At 41.3% G+C, this 26,056-nt stretch overlaps 1 protein-coding gene across 13 annotated transcripts in view; it reads left to right on the top strand.

Moving 5' to 3' along the window:
- Positions 1-26,056, top strand: part of arvcfb (ARVCF delta catenin family member b) — a 299,308-nt gene that overhangs the window by 40,946 nt on the left and 232,306 nt on the right. For 12 of the 13 annotated variants that reach the window (XM_085180856.1, XM_085180844.1, XM_085180850.1 and 9 more), the window contains exon 2: positions 25,144-25,228. The exons of the other annotated variant lie outside the window; for it this stretch is intronic. The gene's annotated coding sequence lies outside the window, so the exon portion shown is untranslated. The remainder of the gene's footprint in view (positions 1-25,143; positions 25,229-26,056) is intronic. 13 annotated transcript variants of the gene reach the window in all.

The raw sequence follows: 26,056 nt of genomic DNA, 5'->3' as shown, positions 1-26,056 counted from the left end.
ATTTGCAGTACCAGATCATAATTAAGAGTTTTTATTCATTAGCCTGACATCATATTCTGCTAAATTAGACAAGTTCAAAATGAATGATTAGAACAATCAATTAACTCATCAAAGACGTCTTCATAATTCATTTGTATTCTGAAACTGATATGAGATTATGCTCAGAATGACAGTTTCACACCCCCCCTTTTCATTTTCTCCTTCATCTCTGCTGTCTTCTACCTTTTCCTCTTTTTCTCTCAACCTCGACGGTTGCCATAACCACGTTATCAGTTGTTGAGGAGCTTCCAGCATATGGAAGGTGATCACATTTTAAAATTATTCAATATCTCGCTAAGATGAAATCTTGCTGAAAACCTTTCTTCTTAACACAGTAGAAGGGATTTCTTTCTTCTACAGTAGGTACATTTTAATTTCTTACATTCATGCACGCTGCCGCTCTCTGATTTCCACCGATTCTTCTATGACACTCAGTTTTCTCCCTTCTCTCTCACTTTCTCTCTGTGAGAAACGTACTTTCCTCATTGAATTTCTTAAGACATCCTTGATTTTAGGCAGCATTTTCTGATTTCTTTTAATAATCTTGAACACTTTCCTGAATAATTTCCTCTCCTGTGGATGCCGGATGATTATAGTGCTGCTGCTCGGCTGAGAGCCCAGGCCAAACTGACAGGTGTAGGGGTGTTAGGAAAGCCTTGGCGGAGTTAATTTGGATTAACTGACTTGGCACAGAATAGGAGTTTTTTCACGGTGGGCTTTATCTCCAACACAGCTCTTCTCGTGGGATTCGGCCTTCCCTCATGGATGAGAATATGTGAGACCTAATGAATGGGGTCCTATCTGTGCTGTCTTTTGTTCTTTTGCCTTGGACTAACTCAAGGTGAAGTTTGCTGTTTGTTCAGCTTTTGTCAGTACCACCATCAATGATCGTCACATCCATGACTGAAAGGTAAATAGGCGTGACCGGTACCAGCCAAAAGTAGATATTAATCTACTTTGCATGTTCTCAGGATATTAGATTATATAAAGCTAGTTGGGAGAAAAATCAGAGAAAAATGAAAGTGTTTGTGTTTCTGCTTTTGTGGGACCAGCTCAAGCCTCGACGGCTCATCGCCCTGAACCTTCATTCATCCAAAGCTAATGAGGCAGAGAGTGATGCTTGTATCGGCCACTGACTCACCTTGTCTGAATGCTTTCCCATGAAATGCCCACACTTACTTTCACCTGCATTCCTTTTTGGCAAGTACCTATTTGAATTTGATGATGCAAGGAACTGTTGGGTGCTATTTTAAGAGATGCCTCCCTAAATTCATCATCACTTTAACTTGTAGACTGGTGCTGGAACATGCAGAGACAATAGCATGCAATCTAAATGTGTATGTGTAACTATCAGTTTACCACTATTGTTTGTTTGTGTCTACTATTTAGTACTTTAGTTTGTACCCTCGGGGTTAAATGAATACGCTGAAAACATAGCACAGGCATACTTTAACCATAGCAAACCTATCACTGGGGGGATCTGTTGGCAACCACAGCCACATTAGCTATGTTGTAAGTTATGCATTGATCAGTCTGATCTTCCTCATTATGTTTGTTCAGTTTTGGTCTCCTCCAGCTCTTAGCAGAAAACCAAGCTCTTTAGCTGCTAAGAGCTTCACTATATTTGTGAAGAGTTTGGCTATTTTCTATCTATTGTGCAATGCTGTGGCTGCAGAGGGCCTGCAACCTGCATTACCTCATAATTTGTACCTCTGAAAAACTGTGGCTTTATGTTATAAGGCACCAACCTTTTTTGAGCCACGGACCGGTTTATGCCCAACAATATTTTCACGGACCGGCATTTAAGGTGTCGTGGAAACAGTCCTGATTTCCAAGCATTACAGCTTTGGTGTAAGTACAGATTGAGTTACAAGTGGAGAGCCAGCCAGGAGATTGGACGATGGTAGCACCTTGACTTTCCAGCTCACAACACCCACCTTTTCATTTTTCTCAACCGCATTGAGTTGGACATTGTATCTTTGCAGATGCTTTAATGTAGACCAGTGGTCCCCAACCTTTTTTGCACCACGGACCGGTTTATGCCCGACAATATTTTCATGGACCGGCCTTTAAGGTGTCGTGGATAAATACAACAAAATAAAACTAGTACCGGTACCGAAAAAAAGAAAATTTATTCATAACACACGTGAAAAGACCCAGGAAAACCGAGTAAACGATAAAAACGATAACAAAATAACGCTAAAAACCCTGAAAACTATACATTTCACACCTGAGCCTCAACTCTCGTGGCCCGGTACCAAACGACTCACGGACCGGTACCGGTCCGAGGCCCGGGGGTTGGGGACCGCTGTTATAAGGTGCATAGAAACAAAATGTCCAAAAGTTGTGCCACAGTGACAGTTTTTTAACAAAAATATCAACTGGTGATTTGGAAGTCGTTTTTACGCCAGAGCTGCCTGTCACATTAGGTGCTTAATTCAAATGTCACATGGTTTACAAGTAATTATCCATGAAACCCAGTGATTCAGAGAGCTCTCAGCCAGTCGAATGAGAGTTAATGTTGGGTCTTTTTTCACTCTGATCTGTCCGAGGACTTCCGCATACACTCATAAACAGTGGGGCCATACAGTCCTGCCTTATGCACTCAAGACATCCGGCAGCACAACAGGTTCCGACCCATATTCAGTTGATAGCATTCACATAACGCTAATTTGCCTTAACACAGGCAATCCTATCCTGCTTTCAGTAGTTTTCACCATGCTAACCATGCTTGCTATGGTGTTACATCAGGTCAGCATGGGCTCAAAAATCATTCACTCGGCATTAGTGATGGAAACTACTTACAATTAGGGATGGGTATTGATAAGATTTTCACGATTCCGATTCCATTTTCGATTCTGTTTAACAATTCGATTCTTTATCGATTCTCTTATCGATTCTTTTTTTTTTTTTTTTTAAAGGAGAACACTAAGGTCGATTAGCTTAGAACTTTGTTTTTTATCTTCTCTTTGAACAAGATAGAAATTTAGGAGTAACATGGCCTTACAAACCCAGCAGTGTGATCTTAAGAGATCCACAGCCTACGGCTCTTCAATGGGTGTCACAGGGTCCCCGGGGAAATAAATTGTAAATGTAAAATAATAAAATAAATATTCCTCTGTAGCAATAACAAAGTATAACATAAATTATTCTGTAGCAATTACACAAGAATATCCAGTAATGTCCCTGCCTACAATTAAACACATTCACTTACCGAAAATCATCTGCTGTGGCAAATGGGTGCAAACCTTTGACCACAAACTGAGTCACTGCTCGGTGACATTCGTCTATCCTGGCCTGAAAGGAGACGCTACCGGTAGACTGCAGCGACAGCTGCCAGCATCTGAGCCAGACTCTGTCTGTCTCATCATGGTCACCTAAATGCACAGTAATGGCAGGTTTTGTAATAAGGCAGATCGCGCTAACATAATATGCACTGTTAGTTGATTATTTACCTGCCGCATTAACGGGAGAGGACGTGCAAATGTTACCGCTGCTGCTGGGTTGAGATTCACGAGTCCGGAGCGGAATTAAAAACACGACATTCGTTTAAGGTTATCGCGTGTTTTGTGAGCAAATGCTTTTGCATATTTGTAGTGTTTCCTCCCTTAAATGAAATATCTACTTTGCAAGTATTGCAAGTTGCCCTGTTGTCTTCCGTTCTCGTAAAGTATAATCAAACTTTTTAGTGTTTGAGCCGCTTAGGTACCGTGTTTCCTGTCAGGTAAATGACGCTCCGCAACGTGGTGACATCATTCGGGGCGACTGGAATCGATAACAGAATCGTTTGCAAAAATGGCAAACAATTCCAAGGAATTGAAACAGTGGGAACCGGTTCTCAACAAGAACCGGTTTTCGATACCCATCCCTACTTACAATATTTGCCATCTGGAAGATTTTAGCGAGACACAGAGGTCATCAGTCTCAAATAAATGATGGAACATTTGTAGCATAGTAAGGCAGGTCAGGTATGGTATATGTGTTGTGGACAATTTGCCAGCTTGATAGGGGAAAGGTAGAAAAAAGGTTAAATATCCAAAGATACACAGAAAAGGTAGGTAAATTGGCGTAAAGTTAGGCCCTGAAAAGCAGTGGGTTAATAATAATAATAATAATAATAATAATAATACATTTTATTTAAAAATAGCGCCTTTCAAAGCACCCAAGGACACTGTACAACAGATAAAAACACAAAAACTGAAACTGTCAAACAGGTTACTGTCACATATTTTAAAACACAATGATAATGTTGGCAAAAGGGAACGGGCTACTTCCTAAATCTTATATTGATGCAGGGAGTCACTCTCTCATACAAAGAAATGTTTAGAAATATTGTAGGGTAACGGTTATACTGCATTTAATATTAAAATGTCATTTTTGCTAATGGCTCTGTGTTAATTAAAACATTGAAAAAATGTTTTGAAATGGGATTTCAATTCTGTGTAAATGAATGGCTTTAATATTGCAGATGAAGCCTTAACGCCTTCAGTTAGAAAGCAGAGGGGTTGATTAAAATGTCAACTCGTTTTCATACTTTCACAGCAGCGTGAAAGTATGAAATGAGACATGAAATACTAAAATACTTTAAGGACGCCTGTTTTGACCCCTTCAGACAAGACATTTTAAAAGTTGTTTAAGCGATTGGTTTTCTTGGCAGATTTTCTGTTAAACTTGGAGCAAAACTGCATATTTCTCTAAGAAAAATACATTTTTTTCTGGAGGTAATGTAGTATGGGCTGTCTTCGAACACAGTGGGTTTTTTGCATTTAACATATTGGATGTAAGATGAAGCATGTTTACATTTGCATGATGTCTCAGTGATTTAAAAAGCAATTCTGATACAGTTTGTGGTTTCAAAAACATGCTTTTCCCTGCTTTATTTCACTCTGGATGATGGTAATAAATATATATATATTTTTTAAAGAGAGTCATAAACATGACATCAACCACCAGTGCTGCATTCACCCAGTGAGCTATGAAGGGATTGCTGGTACTTAGGTTTGTTAGGTTTGTGGGAATCATGTGGCATTTAGTCCATTAGAATTCAGTGCTGCACAAACGTCTTGAGCCAACCCTCATTTCTTTGTTTTGCTAGGAAAACATGTGCAAACAAAAATGTAAATAGAGCATATAAAGCAAAAACAGAGTTTGTGCAATTCTAATGAGCTCGAAAGACAATATTTGTTCTTTAACACAGCCTGAACTATCTTCAGTAAGCGTTCTTGTCATTTCTTTAAGCAGGCTTTAAGAATAGTTCTCCAGGCTTTTTGAAAGACTTTGAAAGCTCTTCTTTCGGTTGTTCTGTTCTGTCAAGATGATCCCACACTGCTTCACCTACTCGGTATATACTTTTGACGATTTGAACCAGAAATGTAAAAGCTGGATTCATCACTCCGTACGAGCTGTTGCCGCTAGATTTCAGTCCAGTTCTTGTATAAGTTTCCCTTCTTTGAGAATGGCTTCTTGACAGGCATCCTTCCACAGAGACCATTTCTGATGAGGTTTCGGTGAACAGTAGACGGGTCAACTGAAGGGTCAGATGCATCTCTCAGGTCTTGTCTGTCTTTTTTGTTCTAGTTCTTAAGAGCATGACTTTCAGTTCCTGTTGGTCTGCTGTAAATAGTTTTTTAACTCCTCCATTTGTCCAATTTCCTGGTTTTTTTAAGGACACGCTGCACATCGTGCTGAAATATGCCACATTTTCCATTAATCACACTTTGTAAATCACCTTATTGGTACAAGGTGTTGGGTGTAAGGAAAATACTTTTTTTATGCCTAAGGATACAATCAAAAGTTGTTTTTTTTTGCCAAGTCTGTAGATACAATACTGAATGATCATGCTTTAAATGATTAATAGGTCTTCAAGTAGATTAACAAAGAAAAAAAAAGACATTGCTCTGAAAATGGCCAGGTACAAGGACTGGACTGAAAATAAGTGAAAAAGCAAACAAGATCCAGAGAAAAACTGAAATTTTCTGAGATGTTACTGTAGCCATGAAAACATCACTGTGGCACTGTTTTTAATCTGAACTTTAAAAATAATTCCGTTTTAAAAAGTGGTGGTATCTTAAGCCCTCATGCAGATCGTGTCTACTCACGTCACGGAAATAGCTTCTGTAAAAGTAATTACAGTTCTGTCTCCACATGCCTGTTATTGGAGAAAAATAAGAGCTATATTGACTGATTGTTGAAAATAACACATAAAATGCACGACAAGGCTATCAACAGACCCTTCACTGCTTTAGTTGGTCAAGTATTTCTTGGTCGTCTCCTCCCTTATTTCTAATGCTGTATTTTCTCTTCTGTTGTTGCAAACTTTGCTGTAAAGAATAAATCTTATTGTTAATAAATCCTGTGAAAAGACTTAAACCCACAATGAACTGATCCTATTAATACAGCCAAAGCTTGATGTATCTTATTCCTCTATGCCAGCGGTCTCCAACCTTTTTTGCGCCACGGACCGGTTTATGCCCGACAATATTTTCATGGACCGGCCTTTAAGGTGTCGCGGATAAATACAACAAAATAAAACTAGTACCAGTACCGAAAAAAAGAAAATTTATTCATAACACACGTGAAAAGACGAAGGAAAACCTAGTAAACGATAAAAACGATAACAAAATAACGCTGAAAACCGATAAAACCCCTGAAAACTATACATTTCACACCTGAGCCTCAACTCTCGCGGCCCGGTGGTTGGGGACCGCTGATCTATGCCATAGAGGTATGTTATAACCCCCCAAAAAACATCCCAGTGAGCCTCAGTTTTGCTGGATGCCCTTTATAGTGTTGATCATGGACTAATAAAAGTGCAAATAATTTAACCTTTTTTTGCTTAAATACAGAAAATTCACTCCCACATATTGTACAGAATGCATTTCAAATATAACAAAACACAGATATGTTAAGTACCATTAATAAGGCAGCTTCACAGCTTTGCTTCCATAGTGGTTCTAGTTAATACTTTGCATTTACACACGCTTTCATGGTTTTTCTGCATGCTTTCTTATTGCTTTTGTAGAATACAGATTGTAGATATTTGTGTGTGTGTGTGTGTGTGTGTGTGTGTGTGTGTGTGTATGCAGATGTCTGTAGATTAGTGAGGGAATTGCTGAGCAAGTGCATGACTGAGCGAGCCAGTGAATGAGCAATTGAGCGAGCAAGCAAGGGACTTAGTTGAGTGTGGGCAAGCGACAGAGCACAGGAGGCTGTGTTTGAATGAGTGCATAAGTGAGTGATTCATTATTACTGATATAGTGTGCTTGTACTCTCATTGTTGCTGTAAATGTTGCTGCAGTGTGTTTTAATGCTGTCTGGCAGCCAAAGGTCTGCAATCCAGCATAATGGGGCAGTTGTTGCACTAACTGGTGTAACAGTCTAACCTACTGCTTAGCCCCTCACCACACTACAGTGCTCTCTGTTCTCATTCCTCCTCTTGCTTCGGAGCTGCTCGGCTTCTCTCTGGCCTCTGGTGCGTTTGCCGTGGATGACAGGGCAGTAGGAGTGGCAGCCAGGTCAGGCCCTCGTTCCGTTACCTGACTTCTGCAGTTCTAATGGGGAGAGTTTATGCAGCGTTTTTGACACGGGCATAGGGAATTTGCTTCATCTCTCCTCTGCTCCACGGGCAACGTCTGGTGCCAGAATGCCAAACTGTATTTCAGTAATATCAGATGAACACTGCTTAAGTCCAGTCTTTTTTATTCCTTCTTTTAAATCAATATCCTAGTTTTGTTAAACTATATTTAGAAAACACTATATTACAGCGTATATGGCATTACATGATCCTTCTGGTACAGACCATTGTCACCTCCTATTAGGAACATCAGTGTTTTTCCATTGCAAATGTATTATTTAGCCCCCATATCTTCCCCTATAAAGATGATAAAGACGTTTTCTATAAAGCAATGCTGTGCAAGGAACACAATAATAGAATAAAATTAAATATATTCTAAATATAACTTATTTGTATTACACAGACTGATGAATCCTTTGGAAACATCCTGTAAACATGATCTTGTAATGCAGTGGTTCCCAAACTTTTTTTGCTAGCCCCCTTTGTTTTACAAGAAAAATCTTATGTGAGATGAATTGCAGAATGTCAGATAGAGACAAAATACTGTTACTGTTAATCTTCAGGTTATACACGCGTACATATACACACGCAGTTACTGTCATTCTATTTACAAAGGCAGAGGCGTCTCGGTGTAATTATTTTACATGTAGTTGTTTTTTCCTGTGTAATAATATTCAACATTGCTATCAATACATTTTTCAAAAAATGTCTCTCTGTGCAAAATGGGTTTAAAAACATAAACAGCTGTGGGATGCTGTTTGTCCGTGATTTGAACCGGGGGAACAAATCGTGGCAGGATCAGCCTGATGTTATTTGTATACAGCTGTAACTTTACTGTATAAAGAGCTAACATCTCCAAAATGTCAGGAGTAGTTAGTCATTACAACAAGTGTTTGTGAACTAAAAATCAAGAATGTGGGATCCTGTTTGTCCGTGATTTGAAGAGCCCAGCGCTGCTCCCGACGCAGGGAAAACCAATTCTGCAGGGAGACCTACCTCGGCACTTGTGCAGGTGAAGCCAAAGGGCAGATATACTTCACCATATTTTCTAGTCTTTGGCTTAGAATGAAGTTGGTTTGGAAACATATTCCGCAATAGCTCTGCGCCCCCCCCCCCCCCCCCCCCCCCCCCCCCAGGGGCAGGCCCCACACTTTGGGAACCTCTGTTGCTTCCAACTTTCAATGGAAGAGTAGCACTGGAAACAGGAACACTGGCAAACAGAACCGCATATTTTCTCTTAAAACCACAACTTGACCGCCTTTGACATGATAATGAATGTTTTCAGAGTCGGAGATCTTACATCTTCCTTTCATCCTCTCATGTCTTTGCTGGATCACAGATCACAACATGTTGAATGTGATCAGGGAGAAGGCCTCTGAGTGGCTGCAAGGATTCATGCACAGTTTTCCTTCAGAGCAGCATGCTTCCTACATCTCCAGAGGTCTCTGTGGTGCAGCAGAGAGAGGCCAGCCGGCTTGGAAATATGAACTGCGGCCTCCACGCACTCTTTGAAGCTCAGTCAGCGTACATGCAGACCTCATTTGTTTGGGCCCGCTCTATAAAATCCGTTGCCAGAACAGTCCTGTGTGTTTCCACCTTGTTGTTTATGGTTTGTGTCCTCAGATAGCATGGGGCACAGAGCAGAGAGCAAAGAAAAACACAGCCTTTCCTTGTGCTGTATTGAACTTGGCATGCAAAAGTATGGAATTCGAAAGCCAGAGATACTGGAGGAGTGCAGGCTGAGGTGGGGTGGGAGGTATATTCTACAAGCATAAAAAAAATGATGTGAACAGATGACAGATGCTTCACATTCCAAGTGAGCCAAATAGGTTGCACTGTGCCTAGAAATCCTCCTTTAAAAAAAAATGTCTCCATGCTGTTGGAGCGATGTTTGACGCAAATTTAGCAAGATAAGCCGTCTAATTAGTGTTAAACACCTCAGCTCTGACAATAGCACCTCTCCGTTTCTTCCAGCCATGATCCGGCAGCAGAAGAAGAAATCAGGGCTGCCTCTCTGCCAGGAGGTTGGCAGTATGTTTTCACACCCATAGAGGGCAGCTGTGCTCTCCCACAACATCGACTATCTCACTAATAGAGCAAGAGAAAGAGACACTGAAACATGCCGTTTGTGTAACACGAGTTATCAGACGAGGTAGCGTGTTTTCCTGTGTGACCGCCCTGCTGTTAATGCCCAGAGAAATTCTGTGTTGTTTATGGTTTCAGCTTATTGGAGTGAAGCACCATTCAAATCCCTAATGAAATCCTGCACCTACCACAGGATGCATGCTCTGGATCTCACTTTGTTAAACACATTCTCGTTTAAAATCTTTTTTTATTGTTAATCCATCAACAATTCAAAAAGTGATTATCGGTGGCTTAAACGACTGGGGCTGATGAATCACGGTGCAATGAATGGTCAGTGCAGAGGTATTCAGCACAGGCTGAGCATGGCTACAGCTTGTACTGTGACAGTGCAGTCGCTTCAGGAAAATAATCTTGTGCTGTACGTGTTTTTGTTAAGGCGCAGAGAGAAGAAGGAGCAAGCGCTGGCTCTGACCCAGCTCTCTGTAGTCTGGGTCCTGGCAGACATTGGACGGTAATAAACTAAACAATATCACATTAACTCTCAAGGTCCGCCATTAATGGGGACCTGCTTTGGCCAGAATGCAATATTGAACACACACACACACACACACTGTCTCTTCACTGACTACTTGATTCCGTGGCTGATGATTATAAATGTTATCTGTTGCGTCTGAAAAATTATCGAGCTTGTCAGCACCCATTAATTCACCATCGTAAATTAAGTCGCTCACATTATGTTTCATGTTTTATCCCCTTCTTGCTGGAGACAACAGAGCAGCTTTTCCAGGGGCTACGTCTGGTTTACTGTACGATACTTTGCAGTTGACAGTCACTTGTTCTGCTTCCCTGTTGTTTAAAAGATTGTAGGCAATGAGATGAATTAGCCACAGCGGTGCACACGCACCTGCTAAGAGATACAAAGCTCTGAAGTAAGCTGAGCTGTGGGTATATGAGCAAATGAGAAGTATGTGAGCTGGCGAGCTGCAGAATTTCAGTTTACGTTAACCACAGCACCGTTATTTTGGCACGTGTTAAAGCAGAAAAGTCAAACACCTGAGCTGCTGGCGGAATCGATCAGCAAGCAATTATGTAATGCGTTTGCCATATGGCGCTGTAACATGATTGGTAGTCAAGGTAATATAAATCATTTTCTCTAATCAGGCAGTGAATAGCAGCAGAACCGCGTGGCTACCAGCAGGGTGAAAGAAAGAAAGAGAAAAAAGAAAGCGAGATTTTCGTCTATTGTGTGTTGAATTCAGGCACCACATTGTGCATCCACACGTGAGAGGAGCTGTTAATCAAAGCATGAATGCTCACTTCCTGTAAATGGTGAATGTAACAGGTGGGGAGGGGACAACAATGGCAAACAGCAAGACAAATTACTCCAAATTGTACCCAGTCTAATCGGAAGCAGTCAACTTCCTGGCAAGCTGTTAATCACATAAGATTCCAGTTAATGAAAAGCACTTTCACTCTCTATGGCAGCTTCTGTTAAAGGTCAGATGTCAGAGTCACCCGCAGTTGACGTTGTGGAAATCCAATGACTTGCCGATGGACACAATAGCAGACTGGACGCCCATATTATGTTTCCCAGTGAATGACTGATGTAAACGCCTTGTTTAGCAGCAGAAATGCAGAAAATCCAAAAATGTGTTTAGACTTTAGACTTTAATACAAACGTCATCACTCTGATGCAATTTGCATCTGCAATATTGTTGGCCTGCATTTAGCCAATGAGGTGTCTTAGCACTGTGAATATTTGGACCCGTTCATCCATGTATGCTTAGATTGCATAGTAGATTGCATGCAGATATGCAGATAGATTGCATTTCAAGTTAAGTTCTAGTTTGAAGTTGAAGACCTCAGCACTGATGGGTGAAATCCTGGTGTAACACAGCCTGTTTGAAAAATACTGTAATTTTGAAAGTGTGGTAGCATAACTGCCATGGCTGGGGTCATGCAGTTCTGCACTTAGGCCACACAGGAAGCTATTCAAGGTGATATGGTTACCCGAGACCACAGATAGTCAATGATATTTGGGTGGAAAAAATGATGGTATTGTGAAGTGGGAGTGTTCTGACTTAAACTTTTTCTCAACAATGTGATAAACAATTGAGATGACTCCCAATGAGGAGGCACAGGATGCTGGGAAATACATTAGAGGAAGGACTTCTCAACCGAAGCCTGGATTGTCCAATAGTGACCAACAAAGTGGTTCAAAGTGATGTGTGAACTCAGCTTTAGACTTGCTTTTTTAAATGAAAAAATGCATACTGCACTGTCTATTGACTAGGGCTGCCACAAACGATTATTTTGATAGTCGACTAGTCACCGATTATTTTTGCGATTAGTCGACAAATCAGATCATCATCCATTGGACGTAAAATGTACAGTTTATTGCACCAGCAGCATCTGCTCTTATATAACTATCATTAGCTTACAGCTTTAAGTGTTTCAGGTATGTGCTAACTAAAAATAAAGACAAGATGATAGTTTGTTAAATTTTAATGAAATTTGCAGATTGTTTCGGTGAAGTTTAATAAACACCTTGATATCTAAAATATAACAGGACACCGGAGTAAATTCTCGAGCATCTCACACTTCTGATAATCAGCTGTCTGGTTGACGTTTATTCAGCTGTGTAAAAACTATAACTTTAATCTTAGCCAAACCGATTTACTCAGGAACAAATAAAATACTAAAAAAGCCAAACAATAACATTTTTAAGTTATCTAAGTGACTTATATATCATGTTTAACCTGAGTAGCGAAAGACAGCGGTGGGTTTGAAAACGATTAGCCGGGAGTCCGGTGTTCTCACGGCTCTAGTTAGCCTAGCCCCCGGCTAGCTATCGAGCTAGTGGGTAACAGACGTCTCCGAAAACGTCGGAGCGCTTTTGAAAATATGTGGTGTCTTGATAAACTGACCAGATATTTGAGGTTTACACAGCTACATTCTCGCCTGAAAATATGTTAAACGTTTATTTTGTGACCCAGAAAGTATAATAAGAGTAATATTAAAACTAACTAGCTGCCGCCATTGTTGGAAACTGAGCAGGGTTGCGCTATGAATTCTGGGACAGAGCTACTTCTTCTTTGGGGTTTATGGCAGCTGGCATCCTACATGCAGTGCTGCCATCTTCTGTTTCAGTCCGTTATTACACTCTTAAATTCTACTACTTATTCCTGCGTCTTTTGGGATCTTACAAAGCTTCAAACGACGCGTCGACTATTAAATCAGTCGTCGACGATTTTGATAGTCGACGTAATCGTGGCAGCCCTAGTATTGACTGTGGTCAGAAAGCTGTAGAATGTTGTATGTCTTCCATGCTACATGGTTGCCTTCTAGGTTGCAAGACGGTGTAAAGAAAGGAACCACGAACCAATTTTCCTTAAATAGAAATGAGCTACTTAAGGTCCTGGCTTTAAGTGGTGCATGGAATTTGGATTTCAGCTTGGGTTCTCTCTCACAGTCACAGTTAGTGAAGTTAGCTTAATTGCTGATTCTAAATTGGTTGTAGGTGTAAATGTGAGTGTGAATGGTTGTCTGTCCTTATTGGCTCTGAGACAGTCTGATCACCTGTCTGTGGTGTACCCTGCCTCTTGCCCCATGACAGCTGGGATAGGTTCCGGCCCTCCCACATGACCCTGAAATGGATAAGATAGAGAAGTTAGCCAGACCTTAAAGTAACAGTAGTAGATCAGGCATGTGAATTGCAAGGTTATTGTAATGCATGGTGAAGACATTTTCATTGTAGAAGAATTCAGTATTAGATGTTTAGTCAAGATGGAAATATTAGCAAGCATGACAGTTACCTTCACAATCTTGTAATTTTCATTTTCAGCAATACTAATGCACATAGTTTACACCAAGAAAGTGCGCTATGTATCCAAATTATACGGCAGCCATGGTGTTTCTAGTCTGTCTATCTGTTTTCTCCACTGGGCCATTTTCCCTTTGACATTTTGTTCGTAGGATTAAGATAAGCAGTTATCCTTGAACACAGAAGGATTAAATCAAATTGTATGATGAACCACAGCTACAAACCTATGATAGCGTCCTCTGTGTTGCACTTTCTATTTCTCTCTTCTCCCGTAAGTCAGTAGTGCAGATTTGTGGCTGTGGGTTTAACTTTACACTTTTAGAGCTGATGTGGCTTAGCCTTAAATACATTATCTGTGCAGTCAGCTGGCTCTCCTGATGTCAGGGATACAGTAGTTTTGAATATTTAACTGTACAACAGATTTGGTCAAATGTGAGTTGTATTTGGATGGATAAACAACCACAACTCTTGTTTCCAGAGAGAAGGAGAGCATTGATGCTGTTTGACAGCAGCGCAGTCAGCCAGCCTGCCACAAAACTCCCTCGTGAGGGACTACCACAAGATGCAGAAGTCCACTGCTGCTCCCTAAATCCCCATCAGCACTTCCTTCATCCTCTCTGTATCTTTATTTCATATCGTTGTTCTCTGCTCTCCCCCTCACTGTTGGTAGTTTCTATCTTTATCTTCCACGATTCATGTTTCCGTCTCTCAGATTCGCTCATGTGGTAGCCTGCAAAACCATTTAAAACTGGTCAGAGTTTATGAGGGTGATATAACACCAACAAGATATATTTCTCTGCTTGCAAACTGTGATGTTAGACTGAACAAAATAACAGGGTCTTGGTCTGTTTGCATGTGTGCGCTGGTGTGTTCTGGCCATTCTGAGGCTCATTACTTGAGAAACGTCCTATGAGTTCATCAAGAGTTTGACAACCCTTGCAATGCATCTTCTGTCATATGTTACAGTCCGGTTTTTGCTGCTTTGCTACAAAGGAAGTCGATCCTGAAAGGAAAAAATTTCACAGCTAACTTTGAGCTGCTGGGCCCGATTTCTGTCACTCTGCCTTCTTTCTGCTGCTTCGCTCTTTTCTCTTTGTGTTTACATCCTGACAGCCTTCGCCTTGCCCTCTGCTACAAAGTCTACTTAAAAATAACAAAAGATATATATAATATCTATATGTGTGTGTTATATACTCTATCATTCGATTTGCAGAGCAGCTTTTGCCAGTTTACTTAACTGCTGCACCACAGAGCTAATCTAACATGAGTGTGCCCAGCGTGGTTTGTTTACATTTTTGTACTAGTTTGGACTCTTTATGCAGCTTCATCTTTGGAAGACGCCGTTCTGAATACCAATCTCTGTAGCGTTGCAGTGCTTGCTGCTGTTTCTGCACAGGTATTTACAGCTGCTGGATGGTTTCCAGAGTCAGCTATATGGCTGAAGGCTTGATGTCAGAAAGTTCTGCACTTGCACTTTCCTTTGGGAGAAGTCAGTAAAGTGTAACGTTGTTGGATGTTAAAGAAAAGGTGTGGTGTAGAGAGGAGGATATAAATGGAAGAAAATGCACTGAATTTGCAAAGTGTTTGGGACACGATATCAGCTTGCACTTTTTTTTATTGGGTGTTTTTTGGTGCAATGTGTCTGCTATTGTGAGCAGAGTATAGATTTTTCAAGCGAGGTCAAGAAGGAATGATGACTTTTGTTCTGGGTTATAATCTTTTGTTGATATTATTTATGTCTGGCTGCAGCTTTTAGGAAAAATTCCAATTAGTAGGGATGACCTTGCATTTAAATACCAAATCGTAAATGTATGAAAGCAGTCAGCAAAAGAAAAAGTGTGTATATGTGTGTGTAAAAACCTTGGGATAATACAGTGCATAATGTTTAACATTTGTGAGTGCTGCAGATAGGGGGGCCGGGGCAGTGATGAGATTCAATGGCGAATTAAGTCTGTGTGAATGGATTTTTACTCTTTCATAGCACACTGTGCTCCGGTTTTCATAACAGTGTTGAATCACCATTTCCATTTCTCTAATTCTTTCCATCTTTTGTTGCAGGCAGCAGACTTGGCAACTATTGTTTGACACGTTACTCGTGCCAGAGAAAGCTGTGCGCGTGTGTGTGTGTGTTGGTGTAAGGGAGAGTTGAGAACGGCCAATCCATAAGCCATAACAAGGGAATGTTGGTTTTAAAATCATATCAAGTGCACAGTTGTCTCTGGCAATATTCGTTTTACAAACTGTTTGGATGCGACGTTCGACACTTATGGGGCCAGGGTGTAATTTTCTTTAGTTGCTGTTAGACCGATTGGGAAAAAAAGAAGAGGCATTATTTTTACATTGACAGTGGGATTTGTCAGACCTCAAAATCAGGCCGTTGCGTAAGAAGTTAATTTTAAGAACAGAAAATTGAAATGAGTATTTTAAGGATCTTCTGCAACAGAAGCAAATTGCTTTTTATTAATCCATGTGGCGAAGATAAAAGAACATTTTATGTGTGAAGATGGAGCGGGAGACAAGAGGTCATAAAGTCAAAAGTACCTGTATTGAATTTGTTCCGTAATTTAAGAATCTGTAGTCTACAGAGAGTCATTTTTCCACAGTGATGGAAGTCACGACTGAAACTTTTTCACTTCAAAACCATTGAATTTACCCTTTGAGGCAGTTTTACGAGTTTTTCATTGTGCCTCAGCTGAGTAATTTTGGAGAAAAATCTATTCTGGGCTTTAGAAACTGTTCCTTATTATTAGCATGCATATGAATAACAGTCAGGGAGTCAGAATGGGTTAAATACAAGTGGGTCTGATGGATTTACTCCCTTCCCCCCACCTGCAAAGATCCTTTACATTCTAGTTGTTTCCCCCTGTTGAAATCTATTAAGACCACTGCAGCCCCCCATCTATATGTCTTTATCCCATTAGCGTTGAAGTCATGTGACCTATGGTAAACCATGCAAGGTCACTGATTCAGTAACAGAAGACATCGTTAAAGGCTACTGTTTATAGTCCAGCACCCATTACATAAGTGATGCATTGAGGCTTCGTCATTTGTTAGTCTATAGAAACAGTGAAGAGTTTAAATCGTACACTTGAATGAGATTATCATTCATCCATCTGTTTACAACCTGTGGGGCTAGAAAGCATTAGCTTAGCTCAGCTTAAAGTCTAAACACCAGGGGGAAACAAATATTTCCCAACCTGTCAAACTACTGTTTTACTTCCACAGAACTGAAGGAGGTTAGTGAAGAGTAGCACATGCTAAAAATGATAAATGAGCAATGTTTACGACATTTGGCATGGATTTATTCATTAGGCGTCCTAACACTGCATGTGGGAGCATGAGCAGTCTGGACAGAATCACTCCTGTTAACTCCCCACCCCTCCCAGTGTGTGTGTGAGGGGTACTGCCATTGATAAAGAAGCCAGACCTCTCTCCTAATGACTTCCACGTTAGCTTACGTCATCTGTCAGCCTTGGCTAACCTTCCCTAAGCATGAAGCAAAGCCCTGCAGTGGCCAAGAGCAGCAGGCAGTGAGGATAATCTTTGCAAGTTTTTCTGAAAGGCCAGAAAAGTGGATGCGCTGCAGCTTTGAAGCCTGTATTGTATCGTATCAAAGATGTGACGACTCTTGTCTCCCTGTGTACCACATTCACGGTCTGTTTAGGAGGTTGTTGGCTTGTTTATAGTTGATATATTCAGTTCAGAATTGACCACTCTTTATCTGATGAAGCCAAATTTCAAGAAGTCTTGTTAGTGTTATTCACTGTGTTTTTTTAGCCGTGTATAATCTCCACCTGTGCTGTTGCTTGGGCTAATACACGAACTCACTGGTCACTTTATTAGGTCCACCTGTCTAGTACCAGGTTGGTCTTAGTTTCGCCTTCAAAGGTGCCTTAAACATTCATTAAATAGATTCAGCAAGGTGCTGGAAACATTACTCAGAGACCTTGATCCATAACAACAATAGCATCACAAAGTTACAGCAGTTTTGTCAGCTGCACATCCATGACCTCCTGTTCCAGAAATCCCAAAGGTGCACTATTAGACTGAGATCAAGTGACCGTGAAGCCTATTTCATTACAGATAACTCATCATCATGTTCACGATAGCAGTTTGAGATGATTAGCGCTTTGTTGCACGGTGCATTATCCTGCTGGAAGCAGATATGAGAACATGGAAATACTGTGGTCATAGGACATGGCCAGCAGCAATACTCAGGTAGGCTGTGGGATTCAAATGATCCTTAGTTGATATTAAAGGGCACAAAGTCTGTCAAGAAAATGTCCCCCCCCCCCCCCACAAAACATTACAGCACTACCAGCAGCATGAACCCTTGGTACACAGCAAAATCTCCAGTGTTAAATTAACACTAGAGAGTGTGTATATGGGTCCACTCCTCTGAGTGTTAAATATAATACTGTTGAGTGTTAAATGAACACTTTTGACTGTGTTATATTTTTAAAAGTAACCTAGTCAGTTTTGAAGATTAACAATGACTAACACTGGGCAGTGCTGATTTTCTAACACTGGAAAATAAGTCAAAATGTTAGAAATACAATTGGGGCGATCGTGGCTCAAAGAGTTGGCAGTTCGTCTTGTAACCGGAAGGTTGCCGGTTCGAGCCCCGGCTCGGACAGTCTCGGTCGTTGTGTTCTTGAGCAAGAAGCTTCACCTGGTGACGGCCAGAGGGGCCGATGGCGCGATATGGCAACCTGTAGCTGCCTCCACCAGTGTGTGAATGTGAGAGTGAATGAATAATGGCATTGTAAAGCGCTTTGAGGGCCCAGAAAAGCGCTATATAAATGCAATCTATTATCATTATTATAAATATTCCAGTGTTAGAAAATCAGCACTGCCCAGTGTTAGTCATTGTTAATTTTAGCTTTTTTTTAAGCGACATGAAAACTGCTGCAGTCCATCTCCAGATGTTCTTGTGCATACCTTGATTGTAGAGGTTATTTAAGTTACTGTTTTCTTCTTATCAGCTTGAAGCTGTCTGGTCATTCGTCTCTGTACTGTGGCATCAACAAGACTTTTTCTCTCAGAGAACTGACGTTTTTTGCTTTTCCAGACCTCTGTAAACTCTAGAGATGACTGTGTGGGAAAATCCCAGCAGATCAGCTGTTTCTGAAATACTCAGAGCACACTGGCTCCAACAACCATGCTGCACTCAAAGTTACTTAAATCACCTTTCTTCCCCATTTGAATGCTTACTTTGCACTTCAATAGGTTTTATTGGCCATCTGCAGGCCTAAATGCAATGCAGAACACATAGTTTAAAATGTTTGTTAAGATTTATTGAAACAATTCTTTCTCTTTGAAGTATTCTGTTAATATTGACAGCAAAATAACCAATGGATCAGTTCTCCAAAGCCGGCCACACAGTCTCCTCACAACAAGCCAGACTCTGCTGCCTGTTCTCCTCTATGCCCTTCTTCCATTTCATCTTCACTCCTGCCGCTATTTCCAACAGGTGATCTCATACACATAGTATTTGTGGAAGCCAGGGATTGTGTTACAGACTCTATACTGTTCAGCCTCTTTAGACCATAATTTTTAATGATTAATCCGCGACAACCAGCTGAATTTAAACTGTAAAATGTAAGAAGATTGTAAAAAAGCCTAGAAATGTAAAATGACATCATAATATTTCAGAGGGTCAAAGTTTGTTTGGTTTACAGTCACACAAAACTAACAAGCAGCACATTTTAAATTTTAGAAATCTAAAAAAACATTTTTTTTAAATGATTTAACAAATGATTGGAAACCTATTCAGAAGTAATTTTAAGAGTGAAATGTGTTCTCGAGAGAGCTGGTCCACTCCCAAGAAGACTCTATTAAAGTTATATTTGTTTCTAATTCTGAGGATAGACATAGTCTGACATAAGGAGATCTTCTTTTACACCATTCAGTCGAGTAAACTGCGTGTTGTACTGTAGCATAGCAGGTGTTAGTGCAATGCACCTGAAGGAGAACCCTGAGACAGAGTAATTAACTTGGTTTGGTGTGAACCGTTCGTGTTGTTATTTGTGCTTTGCAAAAGTTATGAACAATTTAATTTAAAAAAATCTACAAATCTCAATGTGAAGATTTATATGTAGGAGCTGTTTTCTCTTTGCTATGTCTGTCAACCAGAAGACATGTGCAGCAAGCTAACACTGCAGCTCTGCTGAGAGGTGGGTGCTGTCACAAGCATGGAAGGACCAGTGGTGAACCAGCGACAGGGTCATGATGCATGAGTGGAGTGGCCTGTACGACCCAATCCAAGAGATGAACTGGTTTCGATAAAAAGGTCTCAGAATACAAAGGACAGCGCAGGTTGTTGTGTGTGGGGCTGCGTAACCTCGGACCAGTCAGAGCGCCCATGCTGAACCCTGTCCACTGCCAAAAGCGTAAACAGCGGGCACGTGAGCCTCAGAATTGGACCACAGAGCAAAGGGAGAAGGTGGCCTGTTCTGATGAATCACATTTCCTTTTAAATGACACGGATAGCTGGGCGCCTTGCTTACCTGGGGAATACCTGGAACCGGACTGCACTGTAGAAAGAAGGGAGTGTGATGCTTTGGGCAGCTGAGAAACTTCGGATCCTGCCTTCCATGTGGATCACTTTGACTTGTCCACGTATCTTAGTGTTGTTGTAGACCATGCAGAGCCATTTTGCAGAGCACAACAAAAAGTTTGACCTGTTTGGCCTCCAAATTCCTCAAATCTCAATCCAATCAACCATCTGTGGCATGTGCTGGACAAACAAGTCCTATTCATGGAGGTCCAACCCCTGAGCTTTCAAACTTAAAGTATCTGTTGCCAGATGGTGGTGCCAGATACCACAACACACCCTCAGTGGTCTAGTGGGGTCCATGCCTCGATGCGTGAGGGCTGTTTAGGAGGCAAAAGGGGAACCATCATAATATTATGCATGTGGTCATAATGTTATTGTTAATGGCGCAGACTGGAGTAATCGATATGCAAAAATTGCACCTCAGAACCAAAAAGAGGGATTTTGTGAAATGGATTATGGAGTGAAGTGTCCTTTAGTGTGTCCTCCTGCCTGTGTTTAAGTTTGCTCAAATATTCTGTATGTTAGAACAAAGTTTCAACTTTCTCTGAGACCAGCAGGGGCTGTTCAGATGTTTCTGGCTGGTCGCTTTCATGGTGCCCATCAGACTGTGACCGAGGCTTAGGCTTGGGAGTAGAGGTTGTGCGCGTGGGGTGGGGATGGAAAGACAGCATCATACGGAGGGGGGAGGGGTTGGGGGTTGTCATTTAGGAGTGAAGGGGCCAAGCGGAGGAGCAAATTGCTTTATAATCGATCATATTCCCAGTAAAAGCCACTCCCAGCCCCCGCTCGCCTACTCTTCCCTGCTATTTATAGAAGCTGCACTACAGTGTGTGTGCTGTGTGTGAGAAAGAGAGAGGAGAGAGTGACATAGGAAAAAAAACAGCAGGCAGGGTTGAGTTTTGTTGACCACTTTAAGTCACTGAAATAGAACTACATTCCCTGTTGTTATCACACGTCAAAGGCCCCGTGCATATGTATTTTTTTGCTCATTAAAACGTGAGTACAAAAGGGACCTTACTTTATTCGTGTGGTTAAAGATGACAGCCTTTTTTTTTTAATAGCAAGCTGTTGCTTTGCAAAAGGCAATGGTTCCAGGCCAATGATACACGAGCACCAGATACTATTCCACCAACAATAAAAAGAAACAACACCCAGATACTGTCAAAGATGTGCTGTCGTAGAAGCCCAACAATGCTGTAATGTGATCGGTCTCCCAGCTCCAGTTTCTTGAATCTATTTTGAGTGCGATGCCCAGTGTTGAGACTCACACTAACAAACGCTACCGTGCAGCGTGCACGAGTATTAAATTATGACTCAGCCCAGTGCTGCTGCTGATTGTTGGATCCATTTTCCGTGATGCCGTTGTTTCTAGCTAATCTGCCCCTCGGGGCTTTTGAAAAGGAAGTTTAAGTCTTTATTTTCCTGCTCTGTTGAACATTTTTTTGTTCTTTTCATAAAGTAGTGAATCATCCCCTTTGTTTAAAAAATAAAAAAACCCAAAACAAAATAAAGAAAAAAAATCTCCAGCTGTAATGGTGTCACATAAAAGCTCCTGCAGAACGAGCAGTACCAGTGAATGAGGCCGCCGCTTGCAAGCGCTCCCGTCAGTTCTCCTTCGCAGCCCTCCCAGGAATTGTAAATGTCGTCACAGTCTCAACAAGACAGGTTTGTGCTATTTGCTGAAAATGTTTAATGTTGGATGTGCCTCTGTTTCTCTGCAGTGCACCAAAAAAAAATGTAGGATTGTTTATTATGACTTTGTAGAAGTTCAAAGACAGGATCTAAATGAGAAGAGCAGAAGCACGCTGGCTAATTTACTGTAACATTCCAGTAATCTGCACAGGAGTGGAAGGCTGAGCAAATTAAAGAGCTTAGAGTGAGAGGAGACGAGAAGGATGGAGAGGTATGTCAGGTTCCCAGCTGCATCCTCTGTGTCAGCATCTTGTCACGGTCTGACCCCTCTGACCAAACAGACATGAGCCTCACCACTCCACGCCGCTGTCTGTCTCCCCCTTATACCCACTGTGTGCTTCTAACACAAAGGTGCTTCAGCAGCCTTCCTGTTGAGACTAGTGGGAGAGTGGCAGGCATTAATGATTGAATATTTTAAATCTGATACCTGCAGATCAACACTGACATTCTGTCTCTTTTCTTTGCACCACTACGAGACATGTTGATGTTATTACTGTTGCATATCTGACCAGGGAAACTGACTAGAAGGACTTTAATCAGCAGCTTCGGGATATGAGCCAACAGATGTGAGATTTGGGTGGGGTGTCACTTTGAAATGAAATATTGCAGCTTTCGGAGGTACATACAAAATGATTATGTGTCAGGCTACATTCAGGACTGCATGTAAATGAAAAATGCAAGTGAGCGGTATTTCACCCTTTTGATGCATAAGGCAAAAACCTTATTATGACTCGGTTGATAGAAATGCACAGAGAACTACAGTTGCACATTGATCATTGAGTGGAGCCCAACCAAATGCCATGACACGTCGTTCTCATATCATTATATCAGCCAATGGCAAAGTTCTTCTGATGCAACTATGGAAATGCAGATAGAGATATCTGTGAAGGTCCAATCTGAGGTGACCAATACTGCCATGGGAAAAAGAAAGCTCACAAGTTTTCAGGTTCTACCTTTAGAAACAATAACTTGAAGTAGTATGACTTTATCAGCCTTGATTACATCATTGTGAAGGAATTTTAGCCCACTCTTCTTTACAGCACCGACACACTTCATTGAGGTTTGTGGTTATTCATTTATGCATCATTGTCCTGTTGTAAGACCCAGTTTTGGGCAAGCAAATCTCTGCTTTGGTCTTGTCTGTCCAACGGACTGTGATCCAGAAGTCGGATGATTTGTTTAGGTGCAGCATTACAAAATTAAGCTGTGCTGCCATGTTTGCTTTAGAGAGAATATGTTCTCTCTTGGCAACTCTTCCAAACCAGCCATATTTGTTCTGTCTTTTTCTAATTGTACCATTATACACAACTTTTACCTAATGCTTGTAGAGTCTGAGATTCAGTTTTTTGTTTTTCTGGGGCTGAATTAGCTGGGAATTTCACTCCTGGGAGATTAGAATGTTTTGCACCTGTGAATAAATTTCTTGCTATAGAGCAGACCTTCCCAAAGTGTGGGGCCCACCCCCCCTAGCCATGGCAGGGGGGGCGCGGTATGAAAAGGAAGCATCGCTGAATATGTTTCCAAACCAACTTCATTCTAAGCCAAAGACTAAAAAATATGGTGAAGTATATCTGCCCTTTGGTTTCACCTGCACAAGTGCCGAGGTAGGTCTCCCTGCAGAATTGGTTTTCCCTTTGTTGGGAGCAGCGCTGGGCTGTTTAAATCACGGACAAACAGTATCCCACATTCTTGATTTTTAGTTCACAAACACTTGTAATGACTAACTACTCCTGACATTTTGGAGATATACATACTATACTATACTTTATACAGTAAAGTTACAGTGGGATACAAATAACATCAGGCTGATCCTGCCACGATTTGTTCCCCCGGTTCAAATCACGGACAAACAGGATCCCACAGCTGTTTATGTTTTTAAACCCATTTTGCACAGAGAGGCATTTTTTGAAAAATGTATTGATAGCAATGTTGAATATTATTACACAGAAGAAGAAAAAAACAACTACACGTAAAATAATCACACGGTGACGCCTCTGCCTTTGTAAATGGAGCGACAGTAACTGCGTGTAAAACCTGAAGACAGATTAACAGTAACAGTATTTCCACTCGATCTGCCTTCCTGCAATTCATCTCATGTAAACAATAACGTGGCGCACAGCCTGACATGAAAAGAGGCACATACCTTTGACGTTGCCAGACGAACTCTGTATTCCTCGTCTGCAAAAAAGGAGTTTTAAAAAAATCTCGGATTTCGGTGATTCGAAACGCCGTTTACGTGTGGACGAAACAGCTGCGTTTTCAAAAATACCCGTGTAGGTGCGGACATAGCGTTAAAGAGTTAGTAGTTTATTTTCTTACTACCTGTAATTTATTGCAGATTACTTGTATTTGCTTAATTGTTTAAATGGTAAATGGCCTGCATTTGTATAGCGCTTTTCTAGTCCTTAAGGACCCCCAAGCGCTTCACACTACATTCACCCATTCACACACACATTCACACACTGGCGATGGCAGCTACATTGTAGCCACAGCTGCCCTGGGGCGCACTGACAGAGGCGAGACTGCCGGACACTGGCGCCACCGGGCCCTCTGACCACCACCAGTAGGCAAACATGGGGTTAGTATCTTGCCCAAGGATATTTGGCATGCAAACCACCGACCTTCTGATTAGTGGCTGACCTGCTCTGCCACCTGAGCTGCAGCCACCCCTACAAAATTTACTAAATGTTTGAGGTGTGAAATAAACCACAATGGAGCAAATATGGGTGTGTGTGATTGGAGGATGTGTTTGTGTGCGTGTGCACGTGCGGGGAGATGGGGGGGGGGGGGGGGGAATGTTTTTCGTGTAAAACAAAGGGGGGGCCCAGCAAAATGGACTTCAAAATGTTTCGAGGTGGCATCATATCACTTTCTAGATTGATGGACAGCAATAATTGCTTCTCTCAGATCATTGCTGATGTCTTTGGCATCTGTCTTTGGCTTGGTGTTAACACACGCCTAAATGATCCAGACTACAAACGTTCAAAACGTCTGCCTTTGTAGAGTTGACCATCTGTCTTTGACTGCATAGAGTCATGTGAGGACTGTCATGTGTAAAACGATCTCTATGTGATAGATGATAGAATGATAGATATCCCTTTTCTTGACTGTACAGCAGTTCCTTGTTCTAGTTCTTGCAGTAACTTAAGTCATGAAATATTCTCTGCAGTAACTGTGGCTTACCAACCACAATATCTAAGATATTAAGAAGAAGTCTTTGCTTGGAAACATACCCATGCTCTTTATGGGTTTCTATATAGATGCTATCTGTCCCCATTTAGGTGAAACCATATTTTTGGATTTATTCTTGTAAATTCATCCTCTTTGTCTAGCCCTCAAACAATTCTGAAATGTCTTTAATCTGTTTTTCAGGTACAGCAGCCCAAGAGTTGTGACTCTGCTCTGATAAATGTCAGCCTGCTCTGATATTTGTATGGGTCTATCGCCACAGCCAAAGGTGAGTTCATGCTATTGGCAATCCAGTTGTAATATATGTTGTTGTCAGAGGTTTCAACAGGTGCAGCACACGTTATGAGACAGTGTTAAAGTGCATCTGCAGAATCAAAGAAGCAGTTTATGTAGCTAATTTAAAGTTTGTAGGGTTGCACTTTTATACAGGAACAGACAAAATTTCTCCTCTTACATATATCTTAGTTAGCTTTCTTGAATACATCCTAGGAAAATGCTACAAGTACTCCCTTTGACAGACTTTTTTTGAGTATTCTAACGTACTGATGTTCTCGTTTCAGATAGATACAGTAATGCCTTGTTGGCAGTTGACAAATAATTAAGGCCTTGGTGTTGGTTTCCTAGGAGCTGTAAACTGAAGTTGAACCTATTTGTGGAAGTTAAGATCCCCTTCCCCCCAAAAAAAGAAGTGAAGAGAAAAACATTGGTCCGACTTGCTTTGCTAACTCTGAAAAGAGGACTCTGTTTAGTCGCTGATTTACTCGAACACTGAGTAGCAACCGTCTGTTGTTCCATTTTGATACTGTGGTTAATCTTGCTCTGGCAGCTGAAACGGGTCATTTGCGTCGTGTGAATGAATACAAAGTATATCCCAAGTCCAGGTCATGTTTTGTTTCTGTCTTGATCTTGTACTTCTTTTTTTAATGGGATTGAGCTATTGCACTGGCTGTTCTTGGGGGAGCAGTACATCACCGGAGCTGTGTTTGCCCACCTCAACTAGGAGTTTTATCCTGGCTTCAGATGAGAGACCAGCTTTAAGACCTGACAAGAAGATAGACTAGCCAAAAACAAAATTACGCAAAATCGTAAAGTCAAC

Source organism: Neolamprologus multifasciatus, chromosome 12 (assembly GCF_963576455.1).
Source record: "Neolamprologus multifasciatus chromosome 12, fNeoMul1.2, whole genome shotgun sequence".
Taxonomy (NCBI): domain Eukaryota; kingdom Metazoa; phylum Chordata; class Actinopteri; order Cichliformes; family Cichlidae; genus Neolamprologus; species Neolamprologus multifasciatus.
Note: the sequence above shows the minus strand (reverse complement) of the source record. Positions and strands in the feature narration are given on the sequence as shown.